The sequence below is a fragment of the Heliconius melpomene genome, chromosome 20 (assembly GCF_056956725.1).
Source record: "Heliconius melpomene rosina isolate 202511_hmr_F chromosome 20, ASM5695672v1, whole genome shotgun sequence".
Lineage (NCBI taxonomy): Eukaryota > Metazoa > Arthropoda > Insecta > Lepidoptera > Nymphalidae > Heliconius > Heliconius melpomene.
In genome coordinates this window covers 11647132-11661729 of record NC_140408.1, presented here as the reverse complement: position 1 = coordinate 11661729, position 14598 = coordinate 11647132, and the positions used below count along the sequence as shown (strand labels likewise).

General features: G+C 33.7%; 1 protein-coding gene across 6 annotated transcripts in view; it reads right to left on the bottom strand.

The window, feature by feature from the left end:
* The window catches only part of LOC146528013 (fasciclin-3-like), a 90715-nt gene extending 80230 nt beyond the window's left edge, over nucleotides 1–10485 (bottom strand). For all 6 annotated transcript variants that reach the window (XM_085204903.1, XM_085204902.1, XM_085204904.1 and 3 more), the window contains exon 1: nucleotides 10306–10485. The gene's annotated coding sequence lies outside the window, so the exon portion shown is untranslated. The remainder of the gene's footprint in view (nucleotides 1–10305) is intronic.
* Nucleotides 10486–14598: the final 4113 nt, after the last annotated feature.

Here is a 14598-nt window from a genome sequence, read left to right as displayed (position 1 = left end):
AACGCCGCGCCTTGCCTAAACGAATAAGTGTTAAGACACTCCGTTACCACTCACCGCTCAATTTTAGAGACATGCCTTAGTATGCGCGTTAATACCAAGTTGGCTAAAACTGATCTAGTATTATACCAACATTGGCACCAACCCCATATTATTCTTTCATAAAGTTGTTTTATTTAACAATGCTACAGTTATATTGAAGAAAAACAAACAAAAATGTTACTCAACAGCACTCCAAGTACTTTATGATATAAAAGGTTTTTAAAATTCTCTATAGAAATTATGTTTTTGAGTTAAAGTTAATAGTTATTTGTAACGACTAAATAGGGCCTACTGTGATGAAAGTTCTTTAGTAAACTGTACTAAGTGTAGTTTCTTTCTATATTTGTTCTGTGCCTCGCAGCGGCATAGCATCTGACTGTAATTGCGACGGTTGTGGGTTCAATTTCAATTCAAGGAAATGAATTATTTTTATTTTCTTGCGTTAGTAAATTGGACTACCCTGCAATATGCGGACTACATGATGTACAAAAATGATTTAAAAGATATATACAAATATATGAATCAACATGTATTAAGTGACAGTCTTTATGAATACTTTATGAAAAGAGCAGAAGCAACGTTTACAGTCGGATACTGCCCACGTCAAAATAATAACGCACTATTGTTTTTATTTAATAAAAATTGATCTTACTACCCCTTTGCCTTTATACTGTCATGCAAATCTGTTTACTTTTCTACTGACAAGTATGCTGTAATTATATAAATATGTTTTGTTATGAAATATTCTTTGTGTAATTTAGTTTTAATTGCAACAAAAGTTCATTATATGTGGGTATTATTATGAGAAAGTAAGTTAAAAGAATTAAATATAATAATAGACGTCTCCCATATACAGCGAGATAGACAGAAAGAAACTAGTATTCATCGTTTTTTTTAGAAACAACACATTTTAAATGGCGGAAACTAACGCCGTACTGTTGTTATGGTTTATATTAATTTTAACAACATAAAAATATCCGTGGCAGAATTTAAGACATTAGGAAATAGTCTAAGAGCGTTATTAGGAATCTTATGAAATTCTTACTTGCTAGCAATTTAAATAAGTCAGTTGTAAACGAGCGTATACGAATTTCAACGTAGCTTGATAAAAATGTATGGCTGAGTGGACAGAGCATTTGGACTTATTTATAATATTTAATCTCATAGGTTTAATAAAAATCGAATTAAAATTGTATAAGAACTTTACGTTTCCATTTAAAATAATTGTTTTTTTTTTTGTGTAGAAACACCATCACGCATTACTGAGCTTAAAACGATACTGTCTTTGAGAGTCATTAATCATGGACGCTCCGATGCGCGCGATAGGGATGCCAGGTAATAGAAAAATGTGTTTATATTATTATAATATACTACGTGAAATTTTATTAATTAAAGGAATATTAAGAGAATTAAAGAGCATATTATAAAAGAACACGGTCTTTCTGAAATTTGTCACAAGAAGAACTATTAACTGTGTAATTAATGGGCTAAAGTCTAATAACTCAATAAAATATTTTTTCTCGAGACCCCCACTATCAATTAAATTAAAAGTTTAGATATAACGTGCATAATTTGGTTATAAATGCAGTTTTTAAAACCCGACATTAGAAATCCTTTTGTAGCTATAATAATAAGCTCTTATGATTAGTTAAACATAAAAACCACGTCAAAATTTTAAATTCCGAAAAACAAATAGTAGGTATATAGACAAAATTCCCATAAAACTAACAATAAAAACAAGAAAAAACAAAAAACTATTTTATTCTATAAGAAAGACAACCCTAACGGAAATGGTAGGGGGTCCACTAATTACTTTTAAACTACACTCCATTCGTCTTCCACTTTTGGCTTATTTAAAGTCTAAAATTATCTAGTACTTAGTTTATGTTCCTAGGACACTAGTTTTATACGTTTGACTGGCTTTTGCTGGCGGCTTTACCTATGAGCGAAAATCGAAATAACTGAGAGAAATGTATGAGACATGCCCGGCTACCCTCTGCCTACCGTGCTGTGAACGGGATGAAGGGTGAATGAAGCTAAAAATGAATACAGCTTGAAGCTCTCCTTTTTGTCACGCAGACATATAACAATAAGGTTTTTTTTTATTTTCTCTCTCATTGTATCTAATTATCACATCCAAGCTACAATAAATCTATAATTTAGTAATTTCCCTTTACTAGACATGTACCTATGTATGTATTATCTATAGAAGAATTAACGCTAGAACAAAACGAGAACAAAGAACAATGATTTTTCTCACATACGTAAAAATCATTCGAAAGTGTTAAACTTAGGATTGTTTGTCTACAAAGCTATATAAAAGCTAGTAAAATTATTTGAAGAGCAGTGAGTAGCAGACGGCAAATTTCGGTTCGGTTTCGATTGTGGGTTCGATCTTCACTTGGGGGATTTTATTTGTAAACTAATATTATAAACAAAACAAAAAACACCCAGCTGCATAAACAAAATAATATATCCAGCTTTACCTTTTTTGCTGCATAGCAAAGTAAAGGGAAGTGTTAGACACTCCGTTCCATAATTCCCGCCTAACTTTTGAGACGTTTCGTTTGACAAACTCACAACCGACACATTTTATCAGAATTACGACACTGTTTACATTATTTTAGATTTTTTCGCTGTAATAAATTACAACTAGGTGTTCATTTGCACTAAGGATTTAGAAATAAATGTTCGACGTTAGACTCCTCCAACCAAATACAAATGAAGAACAGATTGCCATTTCGTATACTTAGCTAATTTCTTTATTCCACACATAAAATGTCTCATTCTACAAAAAAAAAACCTATTTTAAAGCAGCTGCAGCTTATTAAAGTAACATTACTCCAAATTGGTATAGAACTCACAACTATGTACAGACACTGTCCCACTGCACTATAATGGCGTTTAGTATGTATTTGTGTCTATGTTTAATATTATAAAGCTCAAGAGTATGTTTGTTTGAACGTGCAAGTCTCAGGAACTAATAATCAAAATGTCTTAAAAATCTATCTCTCAGTAAAACACGGTTCGAATCGAAAGTTATTTAAAGTTTTGGATAGTAAATTTATCAAGAATTGATATTTAATATAAACTATGTTATAAGACTTCACTTGTTTTGATGTAGGTACCTGCGTCATACAGGAGTTGTTATACTCTGTTGTCCAGGGAACCGAAGCCGTGGGTAAAAGCTAGTCCCTTATTTAAGCACTAATGTATGTAACGGTCCTAGAACATTCGTATTTGGCATTCAGCCAAACTAGTTAATGCCAATTAATTAATTACGTTACGTGAGAGCTAATTACATTGCGATTTACAAACTAAAATATAATTATGTTGAATCGTTTTTTTGTTAGTATATATCTTGTTTTTAGCTTCATGCTGTATCCCGCAAATAGCAGGGTAGATAGATTAAACCTATCGTTAAGAAACACAGTTCACAAACACTTTCCGCCGTATTTTAGAGACATTCGAGACATAGCGGGAAAAATAAAAAAAACATTTTCCTGCTCTAGTAAGAAGAGAAAGCGCGGCTTTAAGTTCCGCCACTCAAAAATCTCTCTAAAGAAAATGGTTTGGTTGGGAACGTACTACTAGGTTCCCTTTGCCTACCCTGCTATGCGGGATAGAGCGTGAAGCAAAAAAAAAGACATAATAAATATCACCATTATATTATAAAACGCTGTAACACACCAGCCTTATAACGAAAATCTTCCGCACCATTGTTAATCATTGCTTGGTTATATAATTGAGATTAAGTCATTGTTAAGTTTTTTTAAATGTAAAAAGAAAGCTAGTTTTTTGCATATAAGTTAATCTTAATATTTTTTTTCAGCTTCCTGTAACATACAAGTAGCAGGTAAGACACTCCGTTCCCATTAAGACACTCCCGTTCCCTACTTTCCGCTGAATTCATGAGGCATTGAGTGACGAATGACGAAACTTAACGCCGCGTTTTGCCTTGTTACTAGAGCGAAGAATTTAAAATATTAAATACTCCATTCCCTCGAATGGAAATCGATCCTACAACCATCGCGTCCATAGGAATACGGATGTGCACCTACGCCACGGACTCAAAGAATAATAATGGTTATATTTCAACTATTATCAGCTCTGGTAAGGCAAAGCGCGGCGTTGAGTTGCGCCGCTGAAATTGCAACGCTTCCTATCCCTCCTCCTCTGATTCGTGGGGAACGGAGTGTCTCAAATTCAAATTCAAATTCAAATTCAAAATATTCTTTATTCAAATAGGCAATTATTATAAGCACTTTTGAATCGTCGAATGAACATATGAACAAAAAGCTACCACCGGTTCGGAAGGCAGTTCTGCCATCAACACTAGGTGCCCCTGCCTACCCGGCTATATAAGGGATACGGCTAAAATTTTTGAACCATCTGTTAAAATCAAGGGATGATTGTGTTTATTTTCTTAAAAAATCTATCGTCACCTCGAACTAAAAGAAGGAAACCTTATGTTTCAAAGTCAAAGTTTTTTCCATCACGTCTGTTTTCTACCTGTCATATTTAGAGGTAGTTTTCGATGTCTGGAGAGCGTTTTGCAGTATTTTTTTATAAATATTCGTTTTTAGGGATCCGTGCAAAATGAGTGCATACGTCGCAAACTTAAGTTTGTCAACTTACATAAGACTCGTTCCCATGAAATTTGAACGGAACCCTCGGTGGTGGTCCGCCTCGCACTTGATCGGTTTTTTTTCTGTAAAACCCAAACAAGGGGTGGTATTTGACAGGTGTTTGACAGATTTATGTTATTTCTACCTGTTCTGTAAGGCACAGGTTACAAGTGTTGGTAATTTTATTTGAAATGGTTCAGATCTGCTTTCTATTATAAAAGACATAGGTCCAATTTGATAGTCAGTTTTAACTTTTCTTTATTTTTAAATCAAGCCATCTTTCTCTTTGCCACATTCGACTCATTTTTAGAAGTATTATGAGAGGTGGAACTCAACAACGTGTTTTGTCTAAAACCTACAGAAAAAAACGTGAATACATATACTTTTATTATACAAGAGAATTTTACATTTTTAAATATAAATTGTTATAAAAAATACATTTAAAAATATTTAAAAATAAAACACTCTTCCGACGGCGGGACAAGGGTCCATGCCATTGATGACTAGGGCTCCAGAGAGAGGAACCTCCACAAAAATATTATTAAGGTTTTAAAATATATGGCATCGAACTCGTAATCATCGCTTGTACACTCAGGCATAAAAAAACGGAATGATTTTTCACTCCCTCTAATAAAGGTTTTATATATGGTGATCCAAACTATAAATAATTATACTAAATGAAATAAAAGATCGAACCTATAGCCTCTTCCATAGAAGTCGTTACACTACAAGGTTATAAAACTCGAATAAATATCAAAATACGCATGGTTTTAAATGTCAAGGTTGAATCTGTGTTCAGTTTAAGAATTTTATTGTCCTGACTGTAGTTTCGTATAGCTTATCTTATTATTTTTATCTTCGAGTATAATATTACCTGAGGCCGTTGTGGCGCAGCGCCTGACGTTAAACGTGACGGCTATGGGTTCAATTCCCAATGGGGGGAATTAATTATTTGTAACAAGACAGCGCAGCGTTTAATTCCGCCACTCAATACGTAATGTATCGAAAATAGGACGGTGCGTCCTATATAAAAATATATCGTTTTTTAGTGGATAACAAACCTCAAGAAAGGAAACTAGTGTTAAGATAATCCTGTTTGCACTTTCCTTCCCAAACTTTCGAGACGTTGCGTGTAGTGTGGCGGAATTCATCGCCGCGCTTTGTCTACGAACTGGAGCGAGGTAGTAAAATAAGTCATTGCTCCGAATGGGAATCGAACTCACAACCGTCGTGATTACACTCAGACCCTGTTCCGCCTCTAGACGACCTCAGTACGGCAGTAGTTTCGTGCACATTGTCTTTTCATTTAATTATTTATATCTTCGCATCTTATTTCAGTGTATAATAAACTTCAAGGATCACCATTTACTTGAACAGTGAAAATTTAACTCGTTTTAATTTAAAGTTATATTAATTCTCATATTGAGGCCGTAACAATTAAAATTTCCGCCACCTTTCCTTCTAACTAACACTAGGTTCCCACTTCCTATAGGTTCCCCCTGCCAACCCTGCTACACGTGGGATATGCGTGGGTGAACTACGTAAGCACACATACAAAAATAACACACAAGTTTTGACCTGTGGCTTTGCCCTCGTGATCAAATGGAGTTAAGGTATACCTATAGGATATAGGACTAAAACTTTCCTCGATAAATGGATTTTTCCAATTCAAACCAATAATTCAGGTCAGTTGTGATGCAAGGAGTACAAACGTGCGATTGTAAATGCGACAGGTTGTGGGTTCGATGCTCACTAGAGGTAATAAAATATTTAATATCTTCATTTCCTCGCTGTAATAACGAGGCAAGGCGCGGTAACGAAAGTGGGGAACGGAATTGTCTTAATGGGAATGGAGAGTTTTAACACTAGGTTTCTGTTTGGCTACCCTGTTATGTGAGGGATACAGCGTGAAGCTACAAAAACAGTAGTTCCTGAGATTAGCGCGTTATAACAAACAAACTCTTCAGCTTTATAATATTAGTATGGAAGTATACCTAAATATAGCACCGTACAATTCGCGTGAGGGAAAGCTATAAATACTTTTATCAAAACAGTAACAGACGTTTATACGCTAAATCAGTTTAAGTTTACTTGAATATGCTTGCTTTTTCTTTCTTATTGTCATAATTGAGAGGGTATGTAGAAATAGTAGGTGGCGGAACTTAACGCCGCGTTTGTCTATGCCGATTAATTGATTACATATAGAAAGACAATTATATATACATATAAGCTTTACGCTTCCTACCGCACATAGCATGGTAAGCAGAGGGAACCTAGTTTAGACAGTCCGCTCCCCACTCTCTTGAATTCTTGAGGCAATGTGTTTTGAGTACTTGAATTCATTTTGAGGTTACCAGAGCAAAGAAATAAAAATATTGAATATTTCATTCCCCCGAATGGGAATTGAACCCACAACCATCGTGTTTTACAGTCGAACACTTGTGCCAATGTGGAGTAATAATTCGGAGAAATAAAGAAAAACAAGTTCTTACAGCAATATGATGAAAACATCTTTTGAAAATTTACCAAATAATACAATTTCAGTACACAATTGCCTGTTAAAAGTTTCATCAGAAGTTCCGGAGTTATTCCGCGAGTTTAAAACTTTAAACTCGGATCGTCACCTGCGACATGGTGGGGACAAATACAGCGGAACAAAAGGAAACAGTAAGAAACAAATAAGAAAATAGTTGTTTTTTTTTAGAAAAAGCTCTCTTTATCCCGCTTATCCAACCATTTTTGAGACTGTATTTTTGCCCAACGGTGAATCGAACCCATAACCCCAGTGTTTATAGCCACTACGACATGATTAACTTTAAAATTAGGCAGTGCATGGGCAAGGAGTGTCTTGACACTAGCTCCCCTCCACCTACCCTGCTGTATGCGGGATACAGCGTGAAAATAAATAATAATTAATCATTAATCGACATATAAAGTGACCGCTACATAAATATTGCAATTAAAACGGCGACGGCCGTTTTAACGATCCGTTACGTTTCACTTTTCGTTTCTGGGTCGAGCTGTGTTGAGATTAATGTGTTTTTTTTTTAATATAAGTTATTATATTTTTTAATTATTATCTTAACATGTTTTTATATTTTTATATAAGTAATAAATATTATGTAAACAATTGATTGAAATAAAAACATGAAATGTATGTATGTAGAATGCGCTTATCGTTGGGGCTAATGGTTTGAAAATAAAAAAAAACCTTATATTTAAAAGATTATCAAAATCTATTCAATGTCAACACACCCAGTTATTGACCACGGGGGCGAAGCCGCAGGAATCAGCTAGTCCGTTCACTTTATTGCAATGACTCATTTCGCATTGGCCCGGAATGATAGAAAATGTAAATGAAGAAAAGTAGAACGTAATTTCGTGTCACTAAATCAAATCTATACTAATAATGTTGTCCTGAACTACTCGTTGAAATTGGAAAATGTGTAGAAATCTAAATAAATCTAGGAAGGCTCCATGTAACCTTGCGGTCATAGTTCCTTCGAGTACTTAGAATGTGTCATAAACAATTCTTAGTTATTTCCTAAGACCGGGCCGAAGCCGCAGATTAAAGCTAGTGAAAAAAACTAAATTCAAATAAAATAAAAAGAGGAAAACGTACTGTAGTGTCACTAAATTCTTTATAACCGGGAGTCTAAGACAGGAAGAAAGACGAAAAGCGTACTTACAGTGTCTTATTAAGAATGACATAACTATGTAATGAGTCACCATCCACAACCGGTTACTATCGTATCATTGACACAATATGAAGATATTTTTTAGCTTCACGTTATATCTAGCCTTCTGCAGTGTGGGCAGAGGGAACGTAGAGTTAAGACACTCTGTTCCCCACGCACCTCCTAATTCTCGATACGTTGTTGAGTGTTGAGTGGCGGAACCCTGCATTTTTACTTATTAGCAGAGCGAGTGTTTAAACATACTTCATAACCTCTAGTGGGAATCGAAACCACACCCTCGCGTTTACAGACAGACGCTGTCGTACTAAGTCTTTACTTTAATATAAAGAAATTATAAAGTTATTAAACTGTAGTATGCATAAATTATTGATTTATTATAATTAGAGACGAAAGAACTAGTTTTTTTTTTATTTAATTAAAGATAAAAAGCGGCGGCGATACGACGATGATTTTATCTGTTAATTTAGATTTTTTTTAATGAAAAATTCATAGAAACGGCCTTATTTCTTAATTTATAAATGTATATAAGTGATTAATATCGAAATCTATATTATACACGTAAGAAAATTATAACTGATCGTTGTCCAATGTCCATACATGGTAGACATGAGAAAATCTATTAATACTGACATTTATCAATGTAATAGAACTTAAAACAATAAAATAAATCAGATTCACGCTGTATCCCGCACACAGCAGGATAGGCAGAGGGATCCTAGTGTTAAAACACTCCGTTCCCTACTTTATTATATATCACATATACCAGGGCAGGCAGCAACTTAGTCCTGAGGCACTCCCTTCCGCACTTTCCACCAATTTTTAAGACACTGTTTGTAAAGCTGTGGAACTCAGCGCTGCGCGTCCACCAAAATGAAGAATTGAAAATTTTTTATATACAATAATTACCTTGAATGGGTATAGAACTCACATTTACCGCGTTTACATTCCTATTGCGTCAAGATGGCCAAAAGAAGTATTCTTATTGTATTATATTTCATAATAAGTTTTATTATTTGCTATCAACCATATGGTAACATTAGTCAAGCTTGTTAAGATGTTATAATAAAACGTTTTTTTATAGGTTATATAATAAATGCTTAAAGAACAATAAATATATTATAAGGAAAGGCGCGGCGTTAATTTCCGTTGAATATGCAACTCTATAGGCTTCAAGCGGAGTGACTTAACACTAGGTTCCTTCTAAAGCTAAAAGGAGAATAATAAATCTTTATTATAAGCGAGTTCGTTAGAAATACCCGTTAGTTCGAAAGTGACTTGACAGCGGCGGTAACCGGATAATAGTACTGTACGGTACTAAAACAAAGAAAACTTATATAAATTGTATAGAAATTGTGATCTTATTTAGATTTTTCCATACAAAATAAGGAATAACCGAGTGTTTTAAATTCAGGTTCCCTCTGTCTATCTTGCTATATGCGTAAGAGTATATAAAATTGTATAATAACTACTTTTTCGTATAGCTACACGGTGTATCCCGCATATAGCTGGATAGGCACTAGGCAGGGCGAACCTAGCGTTAGGACACTTATTTTCGAAGGCACCAATTATATTTCCAAAATACCCGTTTAGTGGCGTAACTCTACGCCGCTTTATTATAAAGAATCCTTTTTTGATTTTAAGTCTGATGTATAAAGAAATTATAGACTTGAGTCATTGTATTTGAAAGTAACTTCGTAGGTATCTTGTCTGTCAACTTTAAGACGCCACGCTTCGTCTTTAAAAACGGAAACGCCTATTTTTTAAATATAAATTATTTATAAGTGAAATTGAACCCACACCTACCTACAATGTTTTATAATTTTTTTCATTATTTTTATAAAAGAATTTAAATGACAAATAAATTGAACTAACAAATAAGAACAAAAAATACAACTAATAAACGCATATAGATATGAAAAGATAATAAAAAGATAACATACCTCGATAAAAAATTAAACCACTAGCACTTAAAAGGGCACAGTTTATATAAAAAAATCATCTATACTTTAGTTTTTTTAACCACCTTTTACTTTAAAACCGGTTTTGTGACGTAAAAGTTTGATTGGAATCGAACGCAACAACACCTACCAACGGTTGAGAGACGACTGGCGCGGTTAGAAAGGCGCAGTGTTGACAGTTGTGTGAGAATGATTTTCCCTGGATGCGTGGGGTAATTTTTGATGTGGGGTAATTTTTTTATAGCTAGTATTTTATTATTTGATATTGACGATAGTAATTTGTCTTTTATATTAATGAAAAAAAATCTTAAAACTTATAATGGCAAAAACCAGCAAACTTAAGTTTATAAATTTTTATAAGTTGTACTTCCCGTGGACTTACAATTCTGAAATTGATGAGGGCAAATCTGACTCGCACATGACCGGTTTTTTATCTACTTCTGAGGTGTTGTTTTGTTGACTAAGAGAATCGTAGGTTTTAAGATTTAGTCTTAAGGTTTAGATTTGAAAATGAATATAACTTGAACATAAGTATTTAACCGACGGTATAACTATTATTCAAATTCATGATGGTGCCAATTCTATTAATTTTTAATTTGAATAAAATACATCTATATATTTATAATAGTAATGTAACTGATCGCCGTTAGTGCTAAAGACAATGATTTTTATAACTTTTTTTTAATCTCAGCCTAACGGCCTAACCGGCTTAAATGTGACTGACCAACCACCTTAATGTTTATATAAATACAAATAAAATACTAATAATATAAATTTGAGTAGTTTAGGGTAATAACTATATAGTTTATATTAATTTACTAATAACTTTTGTTATTATGTATAAGAATTAATTGAATAAATTTATATTAAAAATATCTTTAGGCCAGTTCAAGCATGCGACTGTAAACGCTTCGGTTGTGAGTTCGATTAAAACTCAATCGAATATATTTATTTTCTTGCTCTGATAATGAGGCAAAGCGCGACGTTGATTTCCGCCATTCAACATGCAATGCCTCCAGAATTCGGCGGAAAGTGAATAATGGTAGTGTCTTACTGGGAATGGAGTGGCTTAATTCTAGGTTACCAGGTTTCCTCAGCCTACCACGCCCGGATATAGCGTGAAGCTAAGAGAAACATTTAATTTTAAATTATTTAGATATTTCCCCTAAAAATAATTCAAAGTGTTCAACACTAGCAACACAACTTTCCTATCCATCGGTTAATGTCGTAACGCGTCGTGCTTTATCGTAATTCGTAACGACACGCTCTGTAGAGTTCTGTGGTAACCAAAAGTAAAATAAAGTGGAACATTACCTTAATAACGGGTTCGATTTATCATAAACTAGCGATTCTTACAATAAATAAATTAAAAGCCAAAAATCTTTTTTAGAAAAAACTTTTATTTAAACGCTCTAAAAAGGAGAAAATAATATTTGTCTTTTAAATTTTGACTATTAACTCATAACCTCATTATACACAATTTATATGATTATTAAAGCTTGTCGCTATAATCAGTATTTAATTTAATTGAAACTTTAAAATTTTAAACTTAGCAGATTTTACATAATTAAAATAGTAGGTAAGTACTACTTTATTTACACAAGTTAATCGCGCGACGTGCACATACACGTTGGGGAAAAGAGAGTGCAAGACGTGGTGGGTAAAACTCTAAAATAAATATTAAAGAAGTTTTACGTTTAACTTACTCTACTTCCGTGAAGCTGCAATAAAAAGAATAAAATGATAATATATTCAAATTCTAGGTATGTATAAGAAAGGATGAACGGATTGGAATGTGAACGTACAGCTTATACGCGTTAGCCAAAAGGGCACGGGTTCAAATCCCGTAACTTGCGAAATTCATACACAAAATATTTTGCAATTACTAGTTTTTTATTATGTTGTTTTGAGATAAATGTAATATATTTTATGTATAGAGAAAATAATTCCGATCTCTAATATCCACCTAATAGACAATTATCAAATCATGGATGGCGTAACTTAACACCGCACTTTGTTCAACAATATGAGCCGGAGAAACATGTATATATCAAGTTTAAAAAATAACTACTATAACGAACACGATTTTATGGTCCGTTTAGTACAAAACTCCATTAGATTGGAATCGATATGGGTACGATTCCCGTACTAGGAAATTATTATTTTTTCCCCCCATTCTGACAAGAAATGCTGCGTCCATCATTCAACAAGCAATATCTCGAATTACAGCTATTATCGAAGAATAAAGTGTCATAACGATAGGTTTTTCTTTTATTTCATTTAAATTATTATTTTATTTTATTTAAATTCTTTTATTTAAATAAGTACCTAAAAGTTATATCAAATCGTCGCAAAATCTAACATCTAAACTTATAGGTAAAAAATATTTAGTAAATAACTCAAGTAATTACAACTACGGTTATTAGAAAGCTATATTTTGTTAAGAAAACGAAACCTCCATACAATATCGTTTCATGAATCATGGGCGATGGTGTAAGTAGCTGTGCCAGTGTTTCCGAAACTTTGCTGTCACGGCAAAATGAAGAAAAAAGGAAAATGATGATAGTGCACAGGAGCACGTTCGTGCGTAAAGGCGACAGTTGTAGGCTCCCACGCGGAGGTTGAGTACAATGCCTTCAAAATGCGGCGAAAAGTAAGGAACTCTGTGTTTTAATGAGAATGGAGTGTCTTACTACTATGTTCCAGGGCTTCCTCTGCCTATTTTGTTATGTTTGGGATACAGCATAGCTAAAGAAGCGAAAGCGAACAGCAGACTTTAAAAATGCAGCTGCACTGCCGCGTGGTTGAGAACCACTGGCCTACTATAGAACTGACCGATGAAAGTAGATCGTCCGTTAATTGTACACAATACTGTGCAAGTACTGTATAGGTACGGACTACGGCATTCTCCCATCACTTTCACGTATTGAAATGGTGTAAAGGAACGGGAAAATTATAATTTTAATATTAGGTTCTTAATAATTCAATGATTATTATTGAGACCGTCCGGGCGCATTTGATACACACCCAGGGAATGATTAAATATAATTGATGATTAAGAGTAAAGAAAATAATGATTGAAAAATTTTACCAAAGAACCTCTCCATCTTTATAATATTAGCATGAATTTAACTATATCCATTTACAAAACTAGATTTGAACTCATAATCTTCGCGCTAATAAGCCATTATCTACTTGGACTACAATGTGGACAAGGATTTATATATTTTTTAAAACTAAAGGCGTGTTTAAAAAAGTGTCCGCGTGAAATAAAGTTTCCCGGAAACTTTCTTGATACTACAACCCAGATAGTTTTTATTACAATTTCAAAAGTTGTAAATAGTTTTTTTTTTGTAAAAAAACTATTCGTAGGGATAGTGGATGCACATTTATTATGTGTATATTATGTACACACGCTATCTCTCGCACATAGCTGGATTGGCAGAGGGAACAAAAGAATCTAGTGTTAAGACACTCCATCCCCAAAAGACCTTTTCATTTCGAACTTTTCGCCAAACTCTTGAATTAAGTATTACCTACATGTTGAATAGCGGAAGCCTACGCCACCATTTTAAGAAAATTTCTACTTTGCACTTAACTGTATTATAATTATATTATCGTCATTTCGCCTACGTCTCCTGCCGTTCCGTTTCCTGCCGTACATGTCATGGTTGTCCGTGTGGGAATAGAACTCACAACCATCACGGCCTTAAATTGTGAAAAAGCATGAGGGTAGCTAGAGATATATTTCAGAAGGATAAAAGATCTATTCTATTTATTTTTTTGATTTCTGTAATTATTTATACGCCCATGTAAAAAAAATGATATTCTCTATAGTTACTAAGGAGCTTTGATAACAATAACTTAAAAAAAAATAGAATTAGAAATACAAATAAGAAAAAATATTTATAAAAGATGCGTGGATAAGGGCGACTGTCACGTCGCGTCGTGCTTACGATGTAACATTTTGATATGGTTTTATATATTTTTAACAGTAAAACTAAAGATTTAACTGTCTTTATGTCTATTAGAAAGCTTAAACGCTATCGACCAACAATCATGGGACAGCTTCTCTCTATAGACGCGGAAAGTCAAGCAATTGTAATCGGTAGTCCTAGATTATTGTCAAAAATTGATTTATCACAAATGTCCACTATAGCTATTGATGGGACTTCCATTCCATTTAGGGATTCAGTTATTAACTTGGGTGTAATTATGGATAAGCATTTGTCCTGGGGACCCCAAATAGGAGAAGTAAGCAGAAAGATTTATGCT